Raw genomic sequence first — 22,778 nt, 5'->3', positions numbered from 1 at the left:
TGATTTTTTTGTAGCCACTCCCACAATATCAACACGTAACACAACAAAATGAGAGATACCATTCTTAAAAATTATACTTTTCTGTAGGAACTGTTCTGTAAATTGTTCAGGTCCTGACCTTATTATGTTATGATTTGACCATTAGGAGAGCGGGGTAATGTGAGACATTTTTTTAATTTGCTCCCCTCTAGGCGAGCTAAAATGATATATCAGTAAAATGTACACATTTCCCATTCATTCAGGATGTTTCCTAGCAATGGAAATGATCAGAATGTCAGTGAGCAGTGAAAATATGATTGTTTTCTAAAAAGTGGTCTTGTGTCTTACTTTACCCCCCAGGGGTAATGTGAGACATTTTTTTAATTTGCTCCCCTCTAGGTGAGCTAAAATGATATATCAGTCAAATTTACACATTTCCCATTAATTCAGGATGTTTCCTAGCAATGGAAATGATCAGAATGTCAGTGAGCAGTGAAAATATGATTGCTTTTTAAAAAGTCTCACTTTAGAGACACAAGACCACAAAGTGATCCACTTACTTTTTCCACTTTGAAACAACCATAATAACACATGTTGTAATAGTTAAAATCCTGACAGCTAGATTGACAACCACACATTCCAAAACTAATATCGGACTAGTAACAGAATCATGGGGATTGGTCACTTAAGCACATATATGATTATTATGATTCATGTGATCTCTTGCATACCCTAGCTTACCTGCACATTGTTTCTCTGTCCAATTGGCAGGGACAGGGATATTGTTTTTTCTCAGTGTATTCAAATGCCAGTTCACGGCACTTAACTGGAGGAAGGCCATGGAACTGGTCAGCCAGTTGTTTCAAGTGTTTGGCAAGCTCCTCCTCCATCTCATCTGTGAATATTCTCTTTCCCTCCATTACTGCAACCCAGGCTACTGATTTTACTTCCCCTTTCTCTTTTTTCTTTATGAATCTTTTGAGGGTTGTCTTATCAATATTTCTATCCCTTCCAGCTTTTCTTAAGGACTTCTTTCCTTGCATGACCTCAGCGGCTGCACTCTCCATCTCTGCGAGGGGTGTTTGGCCCCAGGTTGTCTTACTGGTGTAGTTTCTTGGCATGATGGCTTTTCTACAATATTTATGACATTAAAAATAAACATATGTAATGTAATATTACATTAAAATATGTTTATTTTCACTCATGCTGTACAGTACTGTGAGTGTTCTAGTAGTCCTCCCTCTCATCAGCATTTGGCCACAAGTTTGAAACATCCAAATCGAACCTCTTTCCTGCAATGTCTAATCCAACTCTGCCACTTTTCTTTCCCCAACAACCTGTCGTCCAGAATTCATGTTTCCTCACAACATCATTCTGAGGCCATCCTCTTGTGTCTGTTGACATGAGACTAAAACACATGGTCTTTCAGCTGCAACTTATAATACAATGTATTTGGAATGATTATTTTATTTTAAATATTTTGCTTAAAGTTTCTATAAATTTAAATGTGGTTTCTTCAGAAATGCCTGAAATGTTCCTTCATTCTATTTTGACTGTTTCTAGCAGTGTTGACATTAGCGTGTTAGAATTTAAAAAGGCCCCTTATACATAGAGTTTTGCAAATGCATTTTGTGAATGTGAAAGAGTTAAGTTGACATAAGTCTGACCCAGGGCAAATTCCCACAGACCAAAAACCTCCCACATAAATGTTAAAACTGACGTAGCGTCTTTGACGAGAGGTCATCTTTAAGAAATAGAAGCAAGTCCAGTTGCCTGGAATATGGTATGTGGAACATGTTTTGTGTGTGGTAGAGCGACTGAAACACAGTTACCATAAGATCAGCACTGTAAAAAATGTACACCGTAAAATAGCTCTGTTCACACGTGTATGTGCCTCTTTAAAGAATGTGTCCAGAATAGTAAATGTGGTAATGGCTGCCCTCAATTTGAACATGCTATTTTTCCACTCAGTGACTCTCTTGATTGATTAGGACTCAGGGGCCAGCTTTCCACTGGCCTTTGCTCCAATCACTTGTGAAATGGTTCTTTTAATTTGTGACCATTTGTAGGTGAAGGCTTTATTATATCTTCTTACATTTAAATCCTCCAGTTACTCAGTTATGAAAAATGGATCAGGATGACATTTGTTGTTGCATCTATTCCTGTTTTATCTGAATGTGAACTTATCTTTTTAATTTTGTTACAAATAAAAAAAAAAAAAACAGTTTAAGATATTTCATTTGAGGAAATAGACACAGTGTAGCTTGTTAAAGAAACATCACAGATATTCCATCCTATCCTTACTATAATCTGAAGCTCTGGTGTGTGTGTGTGCGCGTTGCTGCAGAACAGACTAGCCAGTTGCTGATTGAGCCATGATGTCAGATTAGACCTGGTAGTCATGCTCACAGAACACACAAACATGCACGCACACACACACGCACGCACACGCACATTCACAAGCACATGCACAACGCTATCAGTTCAAATGGCTCTATGATAATTATACCGTTACAAAATTGGGATGTGTGTGTGTGTCCAACTAAAGAGACACAGTGACCCCCCCCCTTCCCATCCTCCATCTCCTATCTTATTAATTCACATGTGATATGCATGTTTCACAGTCTTTTTTAGTTTTGTTAACCTGTAAATATGTGATATACAGAATGATTATAATAATAACCATTATAAACGTTTTATATATATAGTACCTTCAAAAACAGAGTTTACGAAATGTTTCGACAGCAAATGCGAAGGGAAAAAGCCACCTTTAGTTTTCAGCTTCAACTTTGGAACAGCAGGGCTCTAACTGAGGATCTAAGGATCCCAACACACATTAATGGTTGGTTTGGTTTTGTGTTTATATAGTGCTTTTCTAGTCATGATGACCCACACAAAGCGCTTTAGAGGTCTCTATGTCTGTGATGTGGCTTGGGGCCAGACACCCGGCAATAAAAGTGATCAGTAAAATCTTATGAATGGTCAGGGAGCCAATGGTGAGAAGCAGGGATTGGGGTGTTGTGATTTCATCTGTTAAAACCAGTAAGAAGCCTAGCTGCTGAGGCCTTCTGTACTATATATATATGAAACATTTTCATGACATTTTAATGAAAGGCCCACACATGAACCAAGTCCACTGAGGAATCACACACATGCACACCCCATTATTATATGTATGTGCCATTTGTTTGTAAGAATAAGTCAGGTGTGAGTTGTCTTGTTTTTCTGAAATGAAATAGCATTTCAGTATTAACATCATATTGTTATTTAATCACATACAGTTAATCAGGAGCTATTTCTTTGCAGGGTGCAATACTTTCCTGCATCTTTACTGTGTTCTATCCATGAACTTAGGTTCACATGAATTAAGATGGCATTGTTGAAATATGGTCGGTGTTTATTTGGTAGGCGGATGTTTTTACCTTAGACAAATCCTAACCTTGTCATCCTTTCTACAATCTTTATGATAAAATGAACTAACCAGGTTTCCGGCTATACCTTTATATTATAGTGACAGATGTAAACGGCATCAGTTTGCTGATCTAGGCTAACTGTCAAAAAGAAAGTTAGTCAGCATGTTTCCTATAATATCAAAGTTTTCCTTTAATCGATCATTAGTGCTACATAACTTAATTCTAATGTGAACAAAGGGATCTTAGCCTGGGTGCTGCTGAGGGGGGATAAAAATAAGAAAGTGCTACGGTTGTTTCTGAGACACCTCTTCTTTAAGTCTGAACTAGTTATTTGTCCTATTCATTCTAAACGTGCCTGTTTGGAATGGTCTGTTTGCTTGTCCTGTGTTCATTAGGGTTGGGTATTTTTTAACATTTACTCCAATCTACTAATTGACATTAGTGCAAAGCCCTCAACAAGCTACATAACAATACCACTAATAAAACTTAACCCAACAAAATCATTGAACAATGGTTTCAGTGCTTAATACAGCATTTCTCCCCACCACTGGGGCCAGGGATGCTCACACTGCCCACTGATGTGATTGACATGGAATCACACTAGCAGTTAAACCTGCAGCATCCCTCTATTTTCCATACATCGCCAAGTGCTTCATTAAGTTAGTGGTCTTCTACTATTCCTTCTTTGGCTTCCTTCTTCCTAAAGTTTACTGGTGGATCTCAAACAACATGGTACATTACACCACCAACTCCGCAAGCAGCTATTGCTCGGACATAGGCTTTACATGCCAGTGATGCAATCCTTTCACATGAAATACAGCCACACTTTGGATCGTTTAGTTTTAATCATTTTGTCGTCACAAGTTTAATGTAGCCACTAGCTAACTGTGCGAAGAGTTTGTTGTAACCAGAGTTAACTAGACATGAGTGGTAATGTTAATGATGCCAGTAAGTAGGGCAACTATTTCCATACAGAGTTCAGGCTTCAAAATTAGGCCCCCTGAAATCTGTGCCTGCAATATGAATCGCCGCGTAAGAACCGGTGCCCGATTGGCATTTGATTCTAGTACCCAACTCTAGAGTTAATGCTGGTTGCGACTTTCTCTGTGATGAGCACAGTGTTGTATTAACACAAAACACAAACTTGATCAAACCTAAGTCCAACTCTCTGTCTTTCTGAGTCGGATTATATTTTTACATCATTCTTTTGTTATTTATCTGCCTCCATCTATAATCACTCATATAATTTTATATTGATTATCTGACATGAGTCTCTCCCCAGTGTATCCATTCTAAGTGAAAGGCTTAGGTCAGTAATTGCCTGTACAGATGCTTAAAAGCACGACCAAAGGGACACATTGTTTGTGTGTCTGTGCTAGAAAAAACACCATGCTACTCTCATGTTTATTCATTTTCTCCCTCATAAGTCACATGGGAGCTTACAACAACCTAGTCTACATTATTTTCTTACCAATCTTTGACCTTGCTATCAGGCATTTTTGTTTCTGTAAATGTTTTAAAATAGAAAAACTGGCTCTTTATTGAGAAGGATTTAGTTTTTTGTGTACAGCGAGATCAAGGCATATCAGCTGGGCTTTGAAGTGCGACTGTGGGTTATATTTGATGGACCTCAGTCAGGCCAAGGATACATGCACACACACACAGACAAACACACCCAGACACACACACACACACGCACACACACACACACACACACACACACTCCTCAGATGCAAGGCTTTGATAAAGGCAAACACACTTTCAGCCTCCCACCCCCCCAACCCCATCCCATCCTATCTCTCTTCTTCCTCCCCCACCTCCTTCCTCTATCTTTCCTCTTGTGAGGCTGTTGCTAAGGAACCCTGGTGACCAGGGACTTTTCTCATTGGTCGAGGAACAAGGAGGTGAAGGAAAGGAGAAGGGAGGAAGGATGGAGCAAAAGGGAGCTAGGGTGGGGGTATGTGGGAAGGGGCTGGGGGAATTGCTGGGGGAATGGATGCTTAAGAAGGAGCACAAAGTGAGATCCAGATGTACTAGTTAGGTGGCAGGTTGCCTGACATCACCACAGGCATGGAGGAACAGGATGGCATGATTGATAGTAAAATCAGGATGGATAACAGATTACAAGTGCAATGAATGAAATACTGAAAGCGAGTGAAAAACTGACTATGGGTTAAGGGTCTTATTGTAGGACAACAGACAAATATGAGGAGATAATTTGGGCAAAGACAACAAATGTAGAGGGAAGAGAGATAGAGAGGATGGGGGCAGACAGGATTAATTTATTTTGGCTGGCACAAAGGGATCATACCTCTGGAAACACACATACACACACACACATACCCGGCTCCGGGTATCGAGACGGCTCGGCTAGCCGGGCTCCGATCCGGGCTCGCGCTCCAAACCTCTCCCAGGGGAGAGTACACCTCTAAACGTTGACTCAACAGTGTGGAAGGATGCTGCTGCTGCGCCAGCTCCAGCTCCTACTGCTCCCACTGCGGTGCTGGGGATCTGGGGTCCTTGGGCTCTCGCAGCCAGGCTTCGGCCCACCTGACTCTGGTTCTAAACAATATGGTTCATATTTCTACAGAGGAAAATCTGTAAATCTGGGCGCTTGTATCTCGTGAAAGAGGGAGGAGGGGAGAGGGGGGTGGGGAACTCAGAACAGGTCAATTTGAGGAGGGCTGTTTTAGACAGGGTAAAAAGGGTGCTGTTTTAAATGATTCTTGTGGAATTTTGACCAAAATATGTTAAAGACATTTCATTAAGAACCAAAGGAACCATATCAACTGTGGTAAAATGGGCATTCGATGGGTCCTTTAAGTGATTTGATACCAAATATATCTTATTACAGGCAGCAGTTTGTCATTTCTTTTACAGTATTTCTTAAACAATAAATGCGTTGACCTTCTTTGTTGATTTGTGAGGTAATTATCTGCGATTTTCCTACCCCTTCTTTCTTCTTACCATCTCCTCTCATTTTTTTCTTTACATCCTGGTATTTGTGTTATGGCCCCTTTACTCTCTTAGTACCACATTTATTTTTTTCCCCCTTCCTCTCCTCTGTGTTTTTGTAGTTTTCTCATCCTAGTCAAGGGTTAAAGACAGAGGATGTCACACCATGTGCAGATTGTTCTGCCGTATGAGTCAAATTCTGTGACACCACATCATCTGTGTTGTATTTGTATTCTCTGGTCTTGTCTGCTGATATCTCTCTGTCTACATCTGTAACTGTCTCCCCTCTTGCCTCACCTCCCCTCACCTCCATCTCTCTGCCTGCCTCAATCATGTCTTTGTGGGTGTGATCGGTAGAAACTGACAGGGAGTGATGAACTGGTTGGGGTCCCCCCATCGGTTGTATTTCCTCATCAGATATTTTGAACTCTCCTTAGTTCAAAGTTCTGCAAGATCTGCATAGGATTTGGTCTTGCTGTGTGCTCTGCTTGTTTGTGACTTGTTTTTGTGCATATACATGAATACATTTTTGCTTTGTGTGTCAGGTGGCTGTAGCTCAGTGTGGAGTGGGTCGTCCTCTAACCATGAGGTTAGCCGTTCAATCCCTGTCTTCCTCTTTCTGTGTGCAGAAGTGTGCTTGGGCAAGATACCGAGCCCCAAATTTCTTGATGGCCGTGCCATTGTGTGTAAATTGGTGAATTTACACACAATGTACTGTTCTGTACTGTACTGTACTGTAAAGCACTTGAGTTGTCATCAAGACTAGAAAAGTGCTATGTGATACAGACCATTCACTATGGACATGGTCATCATCTAAGCATCATAAGAAATACATACTGCTGAAAATAGTTAGACTGATAAAGAGTTCATGTTTCAGTATGGTCTTTCAAAAAATATTTTTCAATTCTTTTGGAGATTCAATCGTCTTTTATGATGATTGACATGTATTTCTGCAATTGCTTCAATTCCTGCTGTCTTTCAATGCCTTACACCACTATGGAAATGTCACTAGAAAGTGTAATACTGTTTCATGGTGGTCAGTTTGACATGCTACAGAGATAAGCACATGTCTAACTAATAATATTAAGGTGTTTGATCCAGCAAACCGGAGACCTATATATTCATAATTTCAGTTGTGGTTAAGAGGTAAAAGTGCTACTCATTGATTCCATTTTTGTTTTCAAGTCTTTGAACTAAAGGAGCCATTTAAAAAAAAGTTCAGTAGCAACATGGGTACTGGGAAAATTGATAGAATTAGTCAAAGTTGTAGTTAAAGTTTGTCTTTTTTAAGCAATAAATAATTGTGCTTTTGGGGTATGTATTCCTATTGCTGCAGGTGGTAGTCATAAGTCTCATAAAAGAAGCCGTGTGGACACAGGAAGTGTTTCAACATCAATCCAGGAACACAGATTGATTTATCTAGAAATGATCTTCAGGGCACACATATACTAGCCTGGATGCCAGACGAACTTAGCATCGCCCACAACATTTGAGGTCGGGAAGTTCGGTCTGGAGTCGCTCCGTTGGGGAGAAATTAAGCCCGGTTCGAAATCATCCGGACCAATCAGATTGTCAGGGCGGGCTTTATACGATGATGGACAGATGATCAACGGTAACGTAATCAACCACGTCATCAAAGTGCCCTTGGGTTGAATTCGTTTTCAACAAACATGCCTGCTGCTGGGACAGATCAGGGACTTGTGTCTGTCCTCGTTCTGTTAGATCTCAGTGCAGCATTCGACACAATTGACCATCAAATTTTATTACAAAGACTAAAACAGTTAATTAACATTAATGGAACCGCCCTTAACTGGTTTAAATCGTATTTTTCTGATCGCTCCCAATTTGTGCAAATTAATGATGAGTCATCTGTGCGCACCAAAGTTAATCATGGTGTTCCACAGGTCTCTGTGCTCGGCCCAATTTTATTCTCATTATATATGCTTCCACTAGGAAACATTATCAGGACACACTCGGTAAATTTCCACTGCTATGCGGATGACACCCAGTTATTACCTTAGAGATGCATTATCTAATGATATAGCTGCGCTAGACGACATTGCCCTTGCTTCCAATGAAACAGTCAGGAACTTGGGAGTGATCTTCGATCCTGATTTATCCTTTAATAGTCACTTAAAACAAATTTCTAGGACCGCTTTTTTCCACTTGCGTAATATTTCAAAAATTAGACATGTCCTTTCACAAAAAGATGCAGAAAAACTAGTCCACGCCTTTGTTACATCGAGACTGGACTATTGTAATTCATTATTATCAGGCTCCAGCAGGAAGTCGTTAAAGACTCTACAGCTTGTCCAAAATGCTGCAGCACGTGTCCTGACGAGAACAAAGAGAAGAGAGCACATTTCTCCAATATTAGCATCGCTACACTGGCTTCCAGTTAAATCTAGAATAGAATTTAAAATTCTCCTCCTCACCTTCAAGGCCCTTAATAATATAGCGCCTTTATACCTTAAAGAGCTGTTAATACCTTATAAACCCACTAGAGCACTCCGCTCCCAGAATTCAAGCCTACTTGTCGTCCCTAAATTCTCTAAAAGTAGAGTAGGAGCCAGAGCTTTTAGCCATCAAGCCCCTCGGCTGTGGAATAATCTACCACTTTCAGTTCGGGAGGCAGACACCATCTGTTCGTTTAAAAGTAGGCTCAAAACCTTCCTTTTTGATAAAGCTTATAGTTAGAGCTAATTAGTGCGCCAGAACGTTACTTGTTCTATTTTATGACACATGACACACGGAGCTTCTCTTTCCAGCTTCTCCTTCCTCTTCTCCATCCCTATCCCCCTTCCCCGGAATCCCTTTGCTTTATCACCCGCAGATCCAGGGCCTCTGTGGCCGCACCATGGATTACGGTTTGTGGATCGCGCACCGGGGGTCGCGGTGTTGGATCCAGTGTGGCGGATTCTGAGTCATGTGGGCTGATCGTGGTGCTGGTGGCGGACCCTGTGTCGCGTTGGCATTGGGCACGGGCGGTGGACCAGGACCGCAGTGGTGGCTTGTGATGGGTCCTCCTGGTGGGCGGCGGTGGACGGTGACTGAGGACTGAAGTGGCGTCTGGTCTGGATGGTGGATCGTGGTCTAGATGGTTGCTGAGCATGGACTGTGCTTCATCAATGCTGCTAGAGACTTTGATTATTGATGATGTTCTCCTGCACGTGGCATCTATTGCACTTCTGTCCGTCCTGGGAGAGGGATCCCTCACATGTGGCTCTCTCTGAGGTTTCTACATATTTTTACCCTGTTAAAAGGGTTTTTTGTAGTTTTTCCTTACTCTTGCTGAGGGTTAAGGACAGAGGATGTCACACCCTGTTAAAGCCCTATGAGATGAATTGTAATTTGTGAATATGGGCTATACAAATAAAATTTGATTGATTGATTGATTGATTGCTGCTGGAGAGCTGAGATGTGTAGATGCTGCCATTGAGTCTGTTTTAGAAGACATCGACAGCGCATTCATTTTGAAAGAGGAACAGAGAACGTTGAGGCGACGCCAAAGCACCGCGCTAATCCCTATCGCACCGGCACTTGGCTGTTCACACCGGACACTGAAGCGACGCTGAACCGCCGGGCAGCGCTAATAATATCACCCGTTGATCCAATAGATTAAAAGCATATACTTACTTGTTGCTCCAACATTAAGCAACAGCGTCCCAACATTTGTCTTTCTTGGTGTTGTCTTTATACAACATGTTCCGAGGATCATACAACTCACTGTACTTCTCCACTTCAATTATTAATTTAATGTCATCCATGTTGAAGAACTTCGCTGTTTGCTCCGTTAAATGTCGGGTGTCGGGGGTAAATTACGTATTCTCCACTCAAGCCTATGTGGAGAATACGTAGCCCCCTCTCTCTCTCTTTTTATCTGTATCACTGCTTGTGTGGCTTTAGTGGATGGGCAGAGGGGGACATTTAATAATGTCATTGGTCAAATTAAAACTCCAGGACAACAGAAGGGGACTTCAAAGTATGGGATGCATATTTGATCATTTATATCATATAAGATATGTCATCAATATAGTTTAAAATCGTTTTTCAGTGTGTTTCATGGAGTGATACACTCGCGTCAAGCGCAAAAAGTAGACTCGACGCCGAAACGATTGCTGCATGGAGCGAGGCAGCCTTGGCGGTGTGACCCTCACAAAGGTTTAACATGGGAGTGGATGGGAGCCAGCTGTTGTTTAAGGCTTGGCGCTGCGCTGAAGCGTCGCTTCTGCATCACTTCAGCGTCCGGTGTGAACCCGGCGTTAGTAAATAACTCACAATGCGTTGCTTAACATACGTCACATACTACGTTGCTCTGATTGGTTATAGGTCTATCCAATTGAGCGAAGAGGAATTTTATTTCCTGGTCAGTTGAAACACGCCCCATAATCACAGCCCAATGGAGCGGTCTCAGACTCACATTCTGACTAGAATTGTGAGTCTGACAATGTCAGGCTACACATTTACACAAACACACCCACACACACACACACACACCAAGAAACAGCCCTCTGAGCCCTTGTTTTGGTTGTTCCTCACATCAAAATGTCCTGACAATGATGGTATTGAACCAAAATTGGCCCTCATAACTATAGATTGACACACACACACGCACACACAACCACCCACACACACACCCACACACCCCCTTTTTTTACAGCTCTGCGTTGTATCTTTATTTTCATCTCTTTCTTGCTTGAACCTAAGGGACATCTTTTTCAGTCTCTTTCACCTCTCTTTCTCCCTGTACATCTCTGTATTTCCCCATGCTCCTTTCTTTTATTTCTTCTTAATGAATAAAACCACTGAACCTGTTTATTTTCCATTGCATCTCCACTTTGCTGATCCCTACTATCTTTTTCTACTCGCTCTTTCTCTCTCTTTCGATTAAAAGTAGGTCATTCTGCAACATCGAACTGCAGCCCCCACCAAGAATTACATCCACAAACACGCATGTATTGCCTGGCAACCACACATTCACCCTCCACCCTCTCCATTTTTATCCTCGGTCCCTCCATCTTTCTTTCCCTGGAGATTGAACACGGTGCACAAGACTGGGTCTGCAATTTGACACTGCTTTGTTTTGTCCCTGTTTGAGGGGCTGAGAGTTAATTGAGCAGGGCTTTGTAGAAGAAAGGGGGGTTCATTCTACACAATGTCTGTAGATGTAAAATAGAAGAGCCCAGTAATAGTCTACACAAACACATTTTGGTGCTGCATTGTAACTAAACTTGGGTTATGTTTGAGATTTATAACCTGGACAAATGCCATTTTAAATAACTTTAAGATTATAGAGCCAAGAGCTTCTACAAATTGGAAAAAGTTGAATTTGTATTACACCCAGATGAAACAGTAGTAAAAAATAAATATACAAATATATCTATCTTTTTATCTATTTTTTTCCTCAGCTTTAAATTGCACCTAACATTCCATCTCAACAGTTAGTCTGATAGAGCTATTTCAATTGTCAGTTTCCTCTTTGCCTTCCTTAATGCATTTAATCGTAATTCATAAAAAGGCAAATAAGAGCATTCATTTGGTTACACTTCTGGAGCTAACAAACAGATTTTTATAATTTAACTTCTACTCCCAGGCCACTTTATTACAATACAACAGCCCTGTCTTAACATTAATCTTTTTTAATTTCAGATTTGATTTTTTTTTTTGTATGCTGACTTTCACACATAGGCAAGGAGAGATCCAAAGGTTAGAATGTAACTTACCATCCTTTTATAGGTATGTTTGGCAGTAGTTGTTAAAGGTGGACCAGAATATGTGAGGTAATTATTGTATATGACAGCCATGAGGCAGAGCAGAACATCTGACAGGGGTGAGACAGACCAGGCCATTTTAAAGCAGTGAGAGATAACACGACAATTGACAGCAATGAGACAGACAAGTACATCTTACAGGAGAGACACATACAGGCCAGGACATCTATAGCCGTGAGACAGACCAGGACATCTTACAGCAGTAAGAGAGACTAGGACAATTGACAGCAATGAGACAGACCAGGATATCTGACGGAAGTGAGACAGACCAGGCCATCTTACAAGAGTGACACAGACCAGGATATCAGCACTTCTGCATTATACATTGTGTTCTTTGGAACAGACCAAATACAAATCAAACTAAAAGCTAATTAATTTCTGGTCACATGATTCAAATAATAAAAAAGGAAGTGAAAAACAACATCACTAATGCAACGACAAGCTTTAGTGAATACTGACAATGGAAACACAAATAGTGCTTATTATTCTTTAGACACATAAATGAACCCAACACCTCCCACACATATCCCAATTATCCCATCTGCTTTTTAGAATGTGACCCCTGACATTCTTGTGCAATACACAGGGTTCAAAGGCCATGGTTGGAAGGATTGAGGATACACACGTACCCCGGCACACACACCTCAGGGATAGACATTAGCGAATTGTTGAGTGTAAGACCCGTTAAAGTTAATCAGCAGGGAATATTAGGTGAATGACTGGACATCGTAGTACCCCCCCTTCGTAGTACCCCCCCTTCAATTTCAGAGGACATGCACAACAGATATCTTTAATTTAGACTTCATTTCTTGATCCTTCATAATGATAATTTATTTGAAAAAGGAAATAGTGAGTTACATTGGCTGAAAGACTGAAAAAAGTTAACAGTTAATGACAGTCATGCACGCTGGTACATAAACAAACCAGTCCTGAGGAAAAAGCTAAAGACGCTGATCAAATATGCTGTTGATGTCAAAAAGAGTGTTTTTTATAACATTGTAGTGATGTGTCGTTCGTGAACGATTCGTTCATTTTGAACGAATCCTTAGGACTCGCATCGGGACTGTTGGCAGAAGAACGAATCATTGGTCTGAAGACACGGTAGGGAGACGAAATGATTTGTTCATTTTGACTGGGTCTTCGGATACGGATCTTTGGATAATTTTTCATGTGACCTGCATAGGCTCAGAAGTGGAAACAGAAAGGATTTGTTTACCTCGTTTACATTCCATGACTAGGTTTAGTAAGACGTGAATGATATTCATTCGCAAGTAATAATTACAGGTTTCGTTATTTTAACTTTTTTGTACTTTACTTACAGTTCAGTGCAGCGTAATTGTTTGCCGTGATAATTAAATGCTAGTGTGATAATAAATGACCATTCAATCATCCATACTGTCATGATAAATTATTTTAATACAGGAATTTCTTCACCCCCAGTTGCAATTAACGAATGACTTGAAAAAAGATTCGTTCATTTTACTGAACGAGAGTCAAATGACCGAGTCGGTAAAATGATCCGAGCTTCCCATCACCATAACATCGCACATTTATTCCTTGAAGGTTACCCTAATTCCTGATTGGCATATGGCACCATTTCAGAACAAACATGACATGATCATCATGAATAATATGGGAATGTTTACACAGGTTAGAAACTAATAAAAAATTATGTGGAATGTGCAGAAACTGGGGCTGTAAATGAAGGCAAATGAAAATGTTTGTCATACACACACATTCTTCAAACCCATCAAATGCAGCCTGAAATTAGTCGTTATATGGTGTGTTTCTGCCTCTGGTTAGGTTAGTTTAGATTGAGAGACTTTGCTGTCCGGTAAGCTGGGTGAAGGACAGAGGATGTCACACCTTGTACAGATTGTTAATTGTTTGAGGCAAAATGTGATCTGTGAATGTGGGCTATAAGGTCTAAGAAAATTTGATTTGATTTGAAGCCGTCAAACAAGATAGCAAGGAGAGCACTGTATACATAGCACTGCAGCCTTCTTCACATACACATTTCCCTAAGTAGGGCATACTACCATACCCTTTGGCAGAGCACTTAACCTAGTTAAATAATTCACCCCCAGATGTTCAATATGTGCATTCATGTACCTATAAGGGGTATACTGCATAGCTTTAACAAATATTGGATGAATGCTTTAGTTATCAGTTCGTCTTAAAGCTATAATAGTAGGATCTGGAAATCACGCTAGTTCAAGCATGATAGTGGAAATCCAAACACTGGGTCGGCTGTGGATGAGGGGCTAGAGAAGGTCGTCCCATAACAAGAAGTTGGCGCTTTTGATCCCAGTCTTCCCCACATGCATGCTGAAGTGTGCATGGCAAGATTTTTTAAGATACGCTTAAGATACATTTATTGTCCCACACACATGAGCGCCACATTGTGGCCGACTGGACTCGATTTTCTTGGGCATTACTTTCCGAATAATTGCACCAATTTGTATGTTTCTAGACTATATTATCTCAATTCTGCACTTTAGATGCATTCATACCAAATTTGGTGAAATTTGGTTTAGTGGTTACTGCACTATAGATGTCTGGAGATTTTAGAGCCCCCTATCAGCAGAACTCAAACTGCTTTGCTCTGCATGTTTCCGGACACTATCCAAACATATCTCGTAAGTTTGATGATGATTGAACCAAATTTAGATGAGTTATTGCAAATGTCCTGTTAAGCATCAACACAGTCTGGTTGTGACATGTTTACCACATAAAATATCCGCCTTTGCGAAACGTTTTTGACTAATGGCGTTTTTTAAAAAAGAAATGTGTATCTCAGTCTCACAGTGCTGTGTACCAAATTTGGTGTTGATAGGATGCAAATTTGCAAAGAAGATTCCCGACAGACCTTTATGGTCCTAGAGGCTTTTTTGTAGAACACATTGAGCTGGATTTGTGTCTTGCATTTTAAGTCAATCAGTCTTAGGGTGTTAGGGGCATGGCTTGTCAATATGTGTATTTTCAAGTCCTTATTACAGCGCCACCATGTGGCCGATTGAGCTCATATTTCAGCGATAGTTGATGCGCATCAATTCCAGTTATTGGGGCAAGTTTCCTGTTTTTAGCTCATTTTAGCTCACAGGAATTTGAGCCTAAGCAGCAGACTATAAATATTTTTAATTATAACAAATGGCAACAAAATCAATAAAGTTTTGGCCTTTCAGGCCTCAAACCCTTATAAACTGTACTGTAAAGTGCTTTGAGTGGTCATCAAGACTAGAAAAGCGCTATATAAATAAAGACCATTTAACTCTCACTCCTCTGTAATATACTACCAAGCTCCCTCACCTAAGTCTGGGCTTTGCTCACTGTCCAAGCTAAAACAGGAATTAAGAGCTTTGTTGCAAGTGAGCTAATACTATCTGGAAGCCTCAGTGCAAGAGTACTTATAAACTAAAAGCATGTCCATTGATTGATTGAGCATCATCACAAATTACAATGGATTACTGAGACCAAAATAGTCTGTTTGTTTTATACATCTTGTCATAATAAGTGTGCATATACAAAATAAATTGCTGAGAAATGTAATCAAATGAAACAGCAGCAATATCAGCAGTACCACAAGACAGCAGTGTTGTGATAAGAGCTTAGGTATAGCCAGTAGAAAGTTTAGGTGCACTTTATTGTGCAGTAGTTCCTGTTAGTTTTCCTATTAAGCCATTGACTCAAGCTGCGATCAGCAGTTATGTAAACACTCAGTAGACAGGACACATATTCTCACCCCTTTCTGTGCTGTGATGTCTTTCAGAGACACAAACATTGGAAAGACTTGTCACTGTCCACCATGGTGCTGTTAAACCAGTGGCACCACTACTACTATTACCATACAGTCTGTGGGCTACACACATTATAGCATGGCTGTGCTTATGATGATGGGCCTCTGAACTTTTTTGCGTTATATTGCACTGCAACAAAATTGTACCTGATGCTTTTATTTCAATGTGTGTTACATCACCTTAACTGGAGTTTACAGAGTAAGTTTTATAAATTATGTTTTTATTAGTTTTTTCCTATTCTGTATATTAATTCATAACACAGTATATGGTTACTGTAATATAATGTTTTTGTCCGATATCGTGCAGTTCTCCTGCATAGAGAATTGCAAGGTGGCCTCCTCTGTCAAATTATGTTCCGCCTCCCAACAAATTTCTAGTTAAGTGGTAACAACTTATACTAATCATGTTTTTTTCAAGGCTAAATTCATCACTAAGCGGTTGATTACTAATATCATAATAATATCGTAGTTTCTGTATGAGGTAATAGCAAAAAGTGAAGGCAGGTCAGACTGGAGGCGGACACATAAACTGAAGCTCAGTACAAACTAACTGCAGCTTCTGCTGTGATCAAGAAGCTACAGCACTGACCTCTGAGCAACTGTGACCAGAGAAACTCTGTGTTTTCACTGTTTCCACTGATAAGAAGCAGCTTCATGTGTACTAGCTTTGATTCCACTGTGGGTGTCTCTCTGAACAAGTGAACGGGGGCGAGGGGGCGCAGCCCCGGGGCCCATTTATTTGTGTGAGCTGTCTGGGAGCATGCACACATACGCACACACACACACATTCACCGGTTCCTGGTATTTCATGATGGCCTGATACGATGCTTTAGAAAATGAACGTGAATGTGACGTACGTGGCCTAGACAATGTATGGAAAGCCGAAGGAGATGGTGGGGCTCCCTGGGATGGCTAGATTCCATTGGCAGTGTGCATCATGAATGATAAAGACACAGAAAATGACTGAAAATAACTGATTTACGATCCACACGTCAATGAAAAGACCCTAAATGAACACAATGGAGCTGAGCATGGCTCCATGGGTGTCTGCCCTTGGCCTGGCACAGCTACCCCCGGTCTGACGGCTCAGTACCATCCATAATTTTGGGACAGGCAAAACCCTGTATTGGTCTCCGAAATGCTCCGAAAGCATATCGGCCCACAAAAAATCCATATTGGTCAGGCTCTAGTGATTTATATTTCAACTTCCACAGAGGCATTACCTCCATTCCTAAAGGCAGACTGTGTTAAAGAGTGAGCTGACTGGGGATGTGTGAGTGTGTGCAGCAACAGCAGTAAGAAGGACAAAAAGAAAGAGCATCCTGTGATCCTAAGGGCAGCGGCTGGTGCACAGACAAGTGCTTTGATAGCACAAACTCACAGTTGGAGAACAACACTAATGCAGACAGTCCTGAGGCATGTGTGTGGGTCTGTGTGTGTATATATATGTGTGTGTGTGCGTGTGTCTATGTGTGTGTGTGTGTGTGTGCGTGTGTGTGTGTGTGTGTGTGTGTGTGTGTGTGTGTGTGTCTGCTCGAATGTATCTTCTGCATCTTCTGCATCTTCCTTTGCTTAGGCTGACAAAGACTTATTTGTAGTGCTGTCAATAGATTAAAATATTTAATCGCGATTAATCGCTTCATGCAAATGTTTTATTTTATTGAAAAACAACATTGCCAAACAGGGCGCTACAAAATAAAATTATAAAGTGCACATTTCAGGTAAACAAGGACTCAGCCTATAGTGCCGTTAAACCATGGCTTAATATTTTCTTTTTTTCAAGTTTGCTGTGAACATAGCAGTCAGGCCTCTCAAACAGACAAGCAACAAAATAACAAACAAACAAAATACACAGGCAAGTGTCGGCCTACTTTGAAATAAATTAAACACAGAACTGTGTAGGGCTATTTGAGTCTTCCCCATATTTGTGGGAAATGTATGACATAAGAAGTAACCTGTTAAATAAATAAAAACATATAGCTGTAGCCTAATAGCTTAAAAATATATATTTTAGTTGGCGAAATATTAAAACAAAAAGCGAGAGCAGGTCAGACTGGAGACGAACACAGATACTGAAGCTCGATAGAAACCAACCGCAGCTTCTGCAGTGATCGAGAAGCTGCGGCGCTGATCTCTGATCAGCTGAGACCAGAGAAACTCTGTGTTTTCACTGTTTCCATAGTTAAGAAGCAGTGAGTCACTGAGCTCTGATCTCACTGTGTCTCTATGAGCGAGTGCGCGGGTGCAGGGGGCGGGGCTACGGTGCGCTATCTGGAACCACACACACACACACAGACACACACTCACTCGCCCGTTCCTTGTACTTCACGACGGCCTGATACGATGATGTTTTAAAAAAATATTGTGACTTAGTCAACCACCAACATGCAAAAGCGTGTGTCACACGGCGAAAGCGTGAGAGTTGGCAGCTCTGCGTTAATCTCGCGATAAAAAAATTAACGGCGTTAAAATGGGTTTGCGTTAACGGCACTACTTATTAGTAGTCAGCACATCAGACTCAAGTCTTCCCTTCAGAGTTCTGAACCTTTTAGCTGTAGGCCTGTTGAGTGGTGCATTCATGACACACAACCTTTTGATACACACAGTGCTTCTTTAGAATACTTAAATATTTGCACTGATCCCAGACCTCTTTATAAAAACAGTTATTTCATAATTTTCTGGCCTGATTGACATAATTCATGAGATTATAATTTGTTTTTCTCTTTTCCATCAGGTCTGCTAAGTGGTCGAAACAAAGTGGCTGGACAGAGAGAATACGTGTCCACACGTGTATGTAAGTCAGTGTATTATACATTTACTGCAAACCTTATGCACCAATTCTTACTTATTCCTCAAGCATATCTGTCTATGGTAAAAGAGAGTTCAATATCATTGTGAATACCCTTCTTTAAACGTTGCTGGTCCATCTCAGTAAAACATTCATAAAAATTGAATTGAACTGATTAAAAAGGTTCAGATTTGTATATGGAAAGATTTAGGTTAATTTGATTTAAGGTTACCTCATAACAGTTGAGAGACTTAATATATGCTTGTGAATATTTAAAGTCAGACTAATTTTACAACCTGCTTGACCATCAGTGTTACTTGGTTCTCCTAGGGTAACGTGACTTCCATATTTCTTATTTATTTTCTCTCTGTTGCTGCAGTATTACTGCTTTACTGATTACGGCAGATGGTGATTATTCACTGACAAATGATGAGTGATGAGGGGAAGGTTACAGGTAGGGGATAGGCCATAAAAGTGGTTGCCGTAAGTGCTGCAGCTGCAGCTGCTGGCAACTTGTACCTACAGTATTTATTTATGTGTGTTAGTCATTCCATTTCTGTGGTTGATGGTAATTGAGTATGACGGTTGGAGGGCTATTTTGGGTTCTTTGTAGAGGAACATTTGTGAGTCTGGATTTGGGGTATATATGGAGGTCAGCAGAATGGTTGCGGGGGTATTTTGTGTGTTATAGCCTCCAGTATTACTACTGACATATAAAAAAAAAAATAGTCCAGAGAAAAAAACAGGTTTAGTATTTAGAGCAACCATTTGCAGTTATAGAAATTGGTAAGTTCACTGATTATGCTGGTCCTCTGCAAATAGTTTGATTTTTTTTTTTCAAATAAAGGTTGTATAACATGTTGAGACAATAAGTAGAAAAAACACCTTAATTCACTACCTTGCCTGCCTTATTTTTAAGCTAACTTGGAGTAGTTTCTGTTTATAACATATGCAGTGAATAAACAAAAGGCTATAAAGTGAAAGAAGGGGGGTGTAATGTGAGGGTAAATGTCATGTAAGTCATATAAGGTAAATATTAGGATATTTCAAGTTGAAAATAAAGCAGAAAAATGTATTCATCGCTCATGGCTCAGATAGAAAAGGATCATTACACGTCATCTGCAAAAAAACACCCCATTTGCTGGATTTGTGCATCGGTCAATTAAACAAATGCTGATTCACAAAATCTCTTTATTTTGATGGTAGGTTGGCAAGTAGGAATTTATAATGTATGTTTAATCATGTGACAGAATTTTTATTTGGGAGACTTGAAAGCTGCAATTAGGACTTTCGGGTACAGCTGCAGCTTTAGCCAATGCAAAGCAGAACAAGGAGTCATATCGCCCCCATAGAACTGTTCCCTCTCTATTCCATTTATGAGAACCTGTATAGACCAGGTGTGTATTAATGACAGCCCCATGAACATATAATGTTTATTGAGGAGCAGTCTCAGTCTGTTTGTGGATGTACGTGTGACTCAGTATCAAGACAGATTCCATACACACAGGACGATGTCTTATACTCAGGTTAGTTCAAAATTATTAATTTACAGAGCGAGGATGGTCTTGCATTTACAATTTGTAAAAAAACACAGTTATCTACATTGTAGTGCATGTTATTAAAATGACTGTGACTAAATAGGTTGACAGTGTTATACCGAGTCTGGTGGATCTCAAGCCTCTCCTGGAACCATCACCTTATCGTGGTGGAGAGGTTTGCGTGTCCCTATGAACCTGAGGGCTGTGTTGTCTGGAGCCTTGTGCTCCTGGTAGGGTCTCTCATGGCAGAGTGGTCTCAGGTGAGGGGCCAGACTAAGAATGGTTCAAAAAATCTCAATGAATAACAAAAAAAAGAGGAGATGTGACCCAGCCCGGAGGAAGCCCGGGGCCCCCGTCTGGAGCTAGGCCCAGACGGAGGGCTCGATGGCGAGCGTCTGGTGGCCGGGTTTGCCACGGAGCCCGGTCGGGCATAGCCCGAACAAACTACGTGGCACCCCCCCTCTCTTCATCCCATGGGCCCACCACCTGTGGGAAGACCCGTTGGGGTCGGGTGCGCAGCAACATGGGTGGCAGCGAAGGTCAGGGGTCTCGACGGACCAGACCCGGGCGGCAGAAGCTGGCTCTGGGGACGTGGAACGTCACCTCGCTGTGGGGAAAGGAACCGGAGCTTGTGAGGGAGGTGGAGCGCTATCAGTTAGATCTGGTGGGGCTTACCTCCACGCACAGTCTCAGCTCTGGTACCGTACTCCTGGATAAGGGTTGGACTCTATTCTTCTCCGGAGTTGCCGAGGGCGTGAGGCACCGGGCGGGTGTGGGGATACTCATAAATCCCCGGCTGAGCGCCGCGGTGTTGGAGTTTACCCCGGTAGACGAGAGGGTCGCCTCCCTGCGCCTAAGGGTTGTAGGGGGGAAAACTCTGACTGTTGTTTGTGCGTATGCACCAAACAGCAGCTCAGAGTACTCGGCCTTCTTGGAGACCCTGAATGGAGTCCTGTATGGGGCTCCAGTAGGGGACTCCGTAGTTCTGCTGGGTGACTTCAACGCCCACGTGGGCAACGATGGAGACACCTGGAGAGGCGTGGTGGGGAGGAACGGCCTCCCTGATCTAAACCCGAGCGGTCGTTTGTTATTAGACTTCTGTGCTAGTCATGGATTATCCATAACAAACACCATGTTCGAACATAAGGGTGCTCATAAGTGTACCTGGTACCAGAGTACCCTAGGCCGAAGATCAATGATCGATTTTGTGATTGTGTCATCTGATCTGAGGCCACATGTTTTGGACACTCGGGTAAAGAGAGGGGCGGAACTGTCAAACGACCACCATCTGGTTGTGAGTTGGATCAGGGAATGGGGGAAATTTCCGGATAGACCTGGTAAGCCATAACGAGTAGTGCGGGTGAACTGGGAACGTCTGGAGGAGGCCCCCGTCCTAGGTATCTTCAACTCACACCTCCGGCGGAGTTTTTCTGGCATTCCTGTGGAGGTTGGGGGCATTGAGCCAGAGTGGGCGGTGTTCAAAGCCTCAATTGCTGAAGCTGCGGTGGCTAGCTGTGGCCTCAGGGTCTTAGGCTCCTCAAGGGGCGGTAACCCTCGGACACCGTGGTGGACACCGGTGGTCAGGGAAGCCGTCCCATTGAAGAAGGAGGCCTTCCGGGATATGATATCCTGGAGGACTCCGGACTCGATTGCAGGGTACCGACAGGCCCGAAGGGCTGCAACTGCTGCCGTGTCGGAGGCTAAGCAGCGGGTGTGGGAGAAGTTCGGAGAGGCCATGGAGAAGGACTTTCGGTCGGCACCAAAGTGTTTCTGGAAGACTATCCGAAACCTCAGGAGGGGGAAACGGGGAACCATCCAAGCTGTGTACAGTAAGGATGGGACTCTGTTGACCTCAACTGAGGAGGTCGTCGGACGTTGGAAGGAACACTTTGAGGAACTCCTGAATCCGAATAACACGCCCTCTATGTTGGAGGCAGAGCTCGAGGTTGATGGTGTTTCGTCGTCAATTTCCCTGGTGGAGGTCACTGAGGTAGTCAAACATCTCCGCAGTGGCAAAGCCCCAGGGATTGATGAGATCCAGCCAGAAATGCTAAAGGCTCTGGGTGTTGAGGGGCTGTCATGGTTGACACGCCTATTCAACATTGCGTGGGAGTCGGGTACAGTGCCAAAGGAGTGGCAAACCGGGGTGGTGGTTCCCCTGTTCAAAAAGGAGGACCAGAGAGTGTGTACCAATTACCGGGGTATCACACTTCTCAGCCTCCCAGGTAAAGTCTACTCCAAGGTGCTGGAAAGGAGGGTTCGGCCGATCGTCGAACCTCAGATTGAAGAGGAACAATGCGGTTTTCGCCCCGGACGTGGAACTACGGACCAGCTCTTCACTCTCGCAAGGATCCTGGAGGGGCCCTGGGAGTATGCCCATCCGGTCCACTTGTGTTTTGTGGATCTGGAGAAGGCGTATGACCGGGTCCCCCGGGAGAAACTGTGGGAGGTGCTGCGGGAGTATGGGGTAAGGGGGTCTCTCCTCAGGGCCATCCAATCTCTGTACTCCCAAAGCGAGAGCTGTGTTCGGGTCCTCGG

General features: G+C 42.2%; 1 protein-coding gene across 11 annotated transcripts in view; it reads left to right on the top strand.

Moving 5' to 3' along the window:
• Positions 1-22,778, top strand: part of nfasca (neurofascin homolog (chicken) a) — an 87,216-nt gene that overhangs the window by 5,487 nt on the left and 58,951 nt on the right. For all 11 annotated transcript variants that reach the window (XR_009924667.1, XR_009924666.1, XM_062412236.1 and 8 more), the window contains exon 2: positions 18,649-18,708. The gene's annotated coding sequence lies outside the window, so the exon portion shown is untranslated. The remainder of the gene's footprint in view (positions 1-18,648; positions 18,709-22,778) is intronic.

The sequence above is a fragment of the Platichthys flesus genome, chromosome 2, assembly GCF_949316205.1.
Source record: "Platichthys flesus chromosome 2, fPlaFle2.1, whole genome shotgun sequence".
In the NCBI taxonomy this organism is placed as follows: domain Eukaryota; kingdom Metazoa; phylum Chordata; class Actinopteri; order Pleuronectiformes; family Pleuronectidae; genus Platichthys; species Platichthys flesus.
This window is presented reverse-complemented; position numbering and strand designations above follow the sequence as displayed.